This window comes from Eriocheir sinensis, chromosome 11, assembly GCF_024679095.1.
Source record: "Eriocheir sinensis breed Jianghai 21 chromosome 11, ASM2467909v1, whole genome shotgun sequence".
Lineage (NCBI taxonomy): Eukaryota > Metazoa > Arthropoda > Malacostraca > Decapoda > Varunidae > Eriocheir > Eriocheir sinensis.
Genome location: NC_066519.1, coordinates 22,268,943 through 22,275,635, shown reverse-complemented (window position 1 = coordinate 22,275,635; position 6,693 = coordinate 22,268,943). Strand labels below are relative to the sequence as shown.

The following is a 6,693-nucleotide window of genomic DNA, read 5'->3' as shown; positions in this document are numbered from 1 at the left end:
CTTCCCTCTTCCTCCTTTCGTCTTCTTCCTTCCTTCTTCCTTCCCTCTTCTATTTCTTCTGTTTTTTCTTCTCTCTTCCTCTTCCTTTTCTTTCTTTTCTTCTCCTTCTTCTTCTTCTTCTTCTTCTTCTTCTTCTTCTTCTTCTTGTTATTATTATTATTATTATTATTATTATTATTATTATTATTATTATTATTATTAACATTACTTTCCCTTTCCTTTCAGATTATCTTCCTCGGCTTCTTCGTCCTCGCTGAATGATGTGAGTTAGCTTTATTTTCTCTCTTTATTATCTCTCTTTTTCTTTATCTCTCTTTCATTTTTTTCATTTTTTTCTTCATCTCTTTCATTTTCTTTTATATGTTTGTTTTTTCTTAATATTTTGTCTTTTTTTACTTTTCTTTGACTTTCTTTTCTTTATTTTTCTTGTCTTTATTTATCTTTTACTTTCTTTTCTTTGTTTTTCTCCTACTTTCTTTTCTTTATTGTCTTTGTTTTCTTCATTTTTCTCCATCTCTTTATTTTCTTCTCTTCTATCTATTAATCTTTATCAATTTTTCTTTTTTTTCTTTATCTATATTTTTTTAAGTGCACGTTCACACACACACACACACACACACACACACACACACACACACACACACACACACACACACACACATCCATCTGCGTGTTCTAAATCAGTGCCTGAGGGAAGGGGAAGGAAGGAGGAGGAGGAGGAGGAGGAGGAGGAGGAAGAGGAGGAGGAGGAGGAGGAGGAGATGGAGATTACCTGTTCATCACGATTTTTCTGCTCCTGAGGTAGTGAAGAGGAGGAGGAGGAGGAGGAGGAGGAGGAGGAGGATATGTAGTGTTGATTGAAGGTAAATTTAGGGGGGGGAGGGGGCAAGAGGGGGGCGGGAGGGGGAGATTGTGTTGAAATTAGGGCGTGAGAGAATTAAGGGAGAAGGGAGAGAGGAGGAGGGAGAGAAGGTAATTGATAAAGAGAGAGAGAGAGAGAGAGAGAGAGAGAGAGAGAGAGAGAGAGATCAAAGAAGTATGGAAAAAAATAAAGAATATGGAGAAGGAGAGAAGAAGAGGTGGATAGAGGAAATAAGATTAAGTTAGAGAAAAAGAGGAAGAGGAGGAGGAGGATAAAGAGAGAAAGGGAATATGGAAGAAATAAAGAAGAAGAAGAAGAAGAACTAAGGAAAAATGGAGATAGTGGAGGAAAAAGAAGATGACGGAGGGAATTAGAAGAGAGAGAGAGAGAGAGAGGAAGATGGTATGACGAGGAGGGAGAGAGGAAGGGAAACAATAAAAGATAGGAAGAAAGAAAATGGGCAAGAAAATATAAGGAAAAAAAATATTGAAGGAAAAAAAATAGATCTAGAAATTTTAACACACATACACACGCACACACACACAACACCCCCCCACCCACAACCCCAATTTCCCCCATCCAACCCTCACCCCCCAACCCCCATGACCTTTGACCCCGCCTCTGCTGCCTCGTGACCTCGCCTGACCCCTCGGCTCACCTGTCATTACCTGTCGCTAATTGTGTGACAACCCGAGCGAGGAACACAGGTAAAAAGTGTGCAGGAGGAGGAGGAGGAGGAGGAGGAGGAAGAGGAGGAGGAAATCATGTGAAGAATTATAAAAGAGGAGAGAGAGGTGATGATGTGGAAGACGATGGAGATAAAAAAGGAGGAGGAAGAGGAAGAGGAGGAGGAAAGAAGAGAAGGGATAGTAAAAGAGAGGAAGAGCATAGCGAATGAGGAGGAGGAGGAGGAGGAGGAGGAGAAAGAAATGGAGGGAAAGAGGAGGAAATGCAGAAAGAAAAAGTGGAGCAGGAAGAGGAGGAGAAGGAAGAGGAGGAGGAGGAGGAGGAGAAAGAAATGAAGGGAAAGAGGAGGAGATACTGAAAGAAGAAGGAGAAAAGAAGAGGAGGAAGAGGAGGAGGAAGAGGAGGAAATCAAAAGAAAATTATATAAGAGAAGAGGCAGAAAAAAAATATGGAAGAAGAGGAAGGTGAAGATAAAAAGAGGAAGAGAAAGAAGACGAATAAGGAGGAAGAGGAGGAGGAGGAGGAGGAGGAGGAGGAGGAATAAAAGTAAGGAGAAATGGAGCAATTAGGATAAAAATATGGAGGAAAAAAAGTAAGGTAGTGGAGGGAGAGGAGAGAAAGAGAAGAAGAAGAAGAAGAAGAGGAAATGGGAGATGAGGGAGGAATGATAATAAGAGAGGGAGATGAAAAGGAGAAGAGGAGGAGGAGGAGGAGGAGGAGGAGGAGGAGGAGGAAGACATTCTCAGAGGCGCCTTCCAGTTACTACCTGGAGACGCACACACACACACGAACACACACACACACACACACACACACACACACACACACACACACACACACACACACACACACACACACACACACACACACACACACACACACACACATACATGCAACTCACTTCCTTTTTTTTTCATTTAATTGTTTTTTTTTCTTATTTCATCCTCCTCCTCCTCCTCCTCCTCCTCCTCCTCCTCTTCTTCCTCTCCTCCTCCATTCATCATTCATTTCAACCTCTTCCCCTTTCTCTTCCTTTATCATTACCCATTCATAACCCTCTATTACCTCCTCCTCCTCCTCCTCTTCCTCCTCCTCCTCCTCCTCCTCCTCCTCCTCCCCCATTTATCATGTTCTATTCTACCCTTTCAAATCCCTTAACCCTTCTTAACCCTTTGACCACAGTAGCTCTCTCTCTCTCTCTCTCTCTCTCTCTCTCTCTCTCTCTCTCTCTCTCTCTCTCTCTCTCTCTCTCTCGCTCTTCTCTTCTTTATTCTCTTTTTTTCTCTTCTCTTATCTCTTCTCTTCTCTTCTCTCTCTCTCTCTCTCTCTCTCTCTCTCTCTCTCTCTCTCTCTCTCTCTCTCTCTCTCTCTCTCTCTCTCTCTCTCTCTCTCTCTCTCTCACCTGGTCAGTCTCCCTTTTTTTCACCGTTCCCTTACCTGTCCTGCCAAGCTCCCATCAGACTCACCCTTTCTACCTGTGACCAATGCCTAATCAACAGGTGGAAGAGTGGATCAAGAGGTGGATTGGGAGGTGGACGAGAGGTGGATGCTGTGTGTGTGTGTGTGTGTGTGTGTGTGTGTGTGTGTGTGTGTGTGTGTGTGTGTGTGTTAATCTCAATCTTTTGTATTTTTTTTATCTTTTATTCTTCATATTTATTCATTTATCCATTTTTTTTCCTCTTTTCCACTTGTTATTACACTTTCGTATCTCTCTCTCTCTCTCTCTCTCTCTCTCTCTCTCTCTCTCTCTCTCTCTCTCTCTCTCTCTCTCTCTCTCTCTCTCTCTTCCTTCCTTCCTTCCTTCCTTCCTTCCTTCCTTCCTTCATTTCTCTCCCTCTTTCCTCCACCTACCCATATTACCTACCTACCTTTTCTCCACTTACTTCCCTTCCTCCCTACCTTTCCTCCACCTCCTCCTCCACTCACCTGTCCATTCTTCAAGGTAAAGGTGATTAGCGTGGAAGTTACCTGTGTCCGCTCCGCTAATTGGCCAGGTAATGCCGCTCCGTGCTGGCTACCTGTCTTTACTGATGATGACGATGGGGATGATGCTACTATTGGTACTACTACTACTACTACTACTACTACTACTACTACTACTACTACTACTTCTGCTGTTTATTTTTTTCTTTTCCCTTTTCTCTTTTTTCTACCTCTTTCTCCTCTCCTCTTCATTGTCTCTTTCTCTATCTCCCCTTTCTTTGTCTTCCTCTTCTTCCTCTTTATCCTCCTCTTTTTATTCCTTCTTTCTTTTATCTCTCCCTTTTTATTCCTCTCTTCTTTTATCTCTCCCTCTTTCTTTATCTTTTTCTCTCTCCTCTTCTTTTTGTCTCTTCCTCCTTCTCCTCCTCTTCTTTTCGTCTCTTCCTCCTTTTCCTCTTCTTTATCATCCTTTTTCTCCTTCTCTATTTTCTCTTTCTCTTCTCTTTCTTTCTCTTCCTCTTTTTGTGTTTCTTTATCTTCCTATTTCTCTTCTTACTCTATTTCTTTCTTTTTCTCCTCTTTATCTCCTCCTCCTCATTATCTTCTCCTCTTCCTCCTCTTCTTTCTTTATCTCCTCCTCCTCCTATTCTTCTTTCTTTATCCCCCTCCTCCTCTTCGTCTTTATCTTCTCCTCTTCCTCCTCTTCTTTCTTTATCTCCTCCTCCTCCTCTTCGTCTTTATCTTCTCCTCTTCCTCTGATTTCTTTATCTTCCTTCTCCTCCTCTTCTTTCTTTATCTCCTCCTCCTCCTCCTCCTCCATTTACCACCACCACCACCACCACCACCACCACCACGGCTATAATCTTTTTCCCACCAACGCCACCACCACCACCACTACCACCCCTCCCTCCCCTCCTCCCCTTTCCCCCCGCCCCCCCACACCCCGGAGGCAAAGATGTCTCAGGGGAAGACTAGCAAGAAATATATCATAAAAAATATAACCTAGGTAATGGTAGGGAGGAGGAGGAGGAGGAGGAGGAGGAGGATTGAAGGAGGCTGGTGGTTGGAGAAGGGAAGGGAAGGGAACACTGCTACTTCTATTACTACTGCTTCTACTACTACTACTACTACTACTACTACTACTACTACTACTACAACTACCATTTCTACTGTTTTCCTCCTCGTCTTCTTTTTCTTCTTCTTCTTCTTCCTCTAACTACTACTACTACTACTACTACTACTACTACTGCTACTACTACTACTACTACTACTACTACTACTACTTCTACATACTCCTCCTCCTCCCTCCCCTTCCCTCTCCTTCCCCTTCCCTCTATCTCCCCCCTCCTTCCCTTTCCCTTCCCCTCTCCACCTGATATCCCACCTGTATACAAGGGCCATCACAGTCTATGGGGCGCCTAATTAACCTGTAGCTACACTCACTCGTTGGCACACCTGCGAGAGTTACGGGCGCAGGTAAGTACAGAGAGGGCGGCGCACCTGTAATTACTGCCGACTCACCTCAGCTGCTCCGGGGAGTGAAATTGTGGGAACGATGCTCGCGTCACTCAGCCTGGCCCGACTCACCTGGCATAACCTCACCTGGCATAACCTCACCTGGCATAACCTCACCTGGCATAACCTCACCTGGCATAACCTCACCTGGCATAACCTTACCTGGCATAACCTCACCTGGCATAACCTCACCTGGCATAACCTCACCTGGCATAACCTGGCATAACCTCAGCTGGCATAACCTCACCTGGCATAACCTTACCTGGCATAACCTTACCTGGCATAACCTCACCTGGCATAACCTCACCTGGCATAACCTCACCTGGCATAACCTCACCTGGCATAACCTCACCTGGCATAACCTCACCTGGCATAACCTTACCTGGCATAACCTTACCTGGCATAACCTTACCTGGCATAACCTCACCTGGCATAACCTCACCTGGCATAACCTTACCTGGCATAACCTCCACCTGGCATAACCTTACCTGGCATAACCTCACCTGGCATTTACTGACGTGGCATATGCTTACCTGGCATAACCTCACCTGGCATAACCTCACCTGGCATAACCTTACCTGGCATAACCTTACCTGGCATAACCTCACCTGGCATAACCTTACCTGGCATAACCTTACCTGGCATAACCTCACCTGGCATAACCTCACCTGGCATAACCTCACCTGGCATAACCTCACCTGGCATAACCTTACCTGGCATAACCTCACCTGGCATAACCTTACCTGGCATAACCTCACCTGGCATAACCTCACCTGGCATAACCTCACCTGGCATAACCTCACCTGGCATAACCTCACCTGGCATAACCTCACCTAACCTAACCTAACCTAACCTAACCTAACCTAACCTAACCTCACTTGGCATAACCTCACCTGGCATAACCTCACCTGGCATAACCTCACCTGGCATAACCTCACTTGGCATAACCTCACCTGGCATAACCTTACCTGGCATAACCTCACCTGGCATAACCTTACCTGGCATAACCTCACTTGGCATAACCTCACCTGGCATAACCTTACCTGGCATAACCTCACCTGGCATAACCTTACCTGGCATAACCTCACCTGGCATAACCTCACCTGGCATAACCTCACCTGGCATAACCTCACCTGGCATAACCTTACCTGGCATAACCTCACCTGGCATAACCTCACCTGGCATAACCTCACCTGGCATAACCTCACCTGGCATAACCTCACCTGGCATAACCTCACCTGGCATAACCTCACCTGGCATAACCTCACCTGGCATAACCTCACCTGGCATAACCTTACCTGGCATAACCTCACCTGGCATAACCTCACCTGGCATAACCTCACCTGGCATAACCTCACCTGGCATAACCTCACCTGGCATAACCTTACCTGGCATAACCTTACCTGGCATAACCTCACCTGGCATAACCTAACCTGGCATAACCTTACCTGGCATAACCTCACCTGGCATAACCTCACCTGGCATAACCTGGCATAACCTCACCTGGCATAACCTCACCTGGCATAACCTTACCTGGCATAACCTCACCTGGCATAACCTCACCTGGCATAACCTCACCTGGCATAACCTCACCTGGCATAACCTTACCTGGCATAACCTCACCTGGCATAACCTCACCTGGCATAACCTCACCTAACCTAACCTAACCTAACCTAACCTAACCTAACCTAATCTAATTCTAATTA

At 45.3% G+C, this 6,693-nt stretch overlaps 1 protein-coding gene across 1 annotated transcript in view; it reads left to right on the top strand.

The window, feature by feature from the left end:
- The first annotated feature begins 223 nt into the window (after positions 1 to 223).
- Positions 224 to 6,693, top strand: part of LOC126997060 (delta-like protein 1) — a 77,363-nt gene continuing 70,893 nt past the window's right edge. The window contains exon 1 of the mRNA XM_050858098.1: positions 224 to 262. The gene's annotated coding sequence lies outside the window, so the exon portion shown is untranslated. The remainder of the gene's footprint in view (positions 263 to 6,693) is intronic.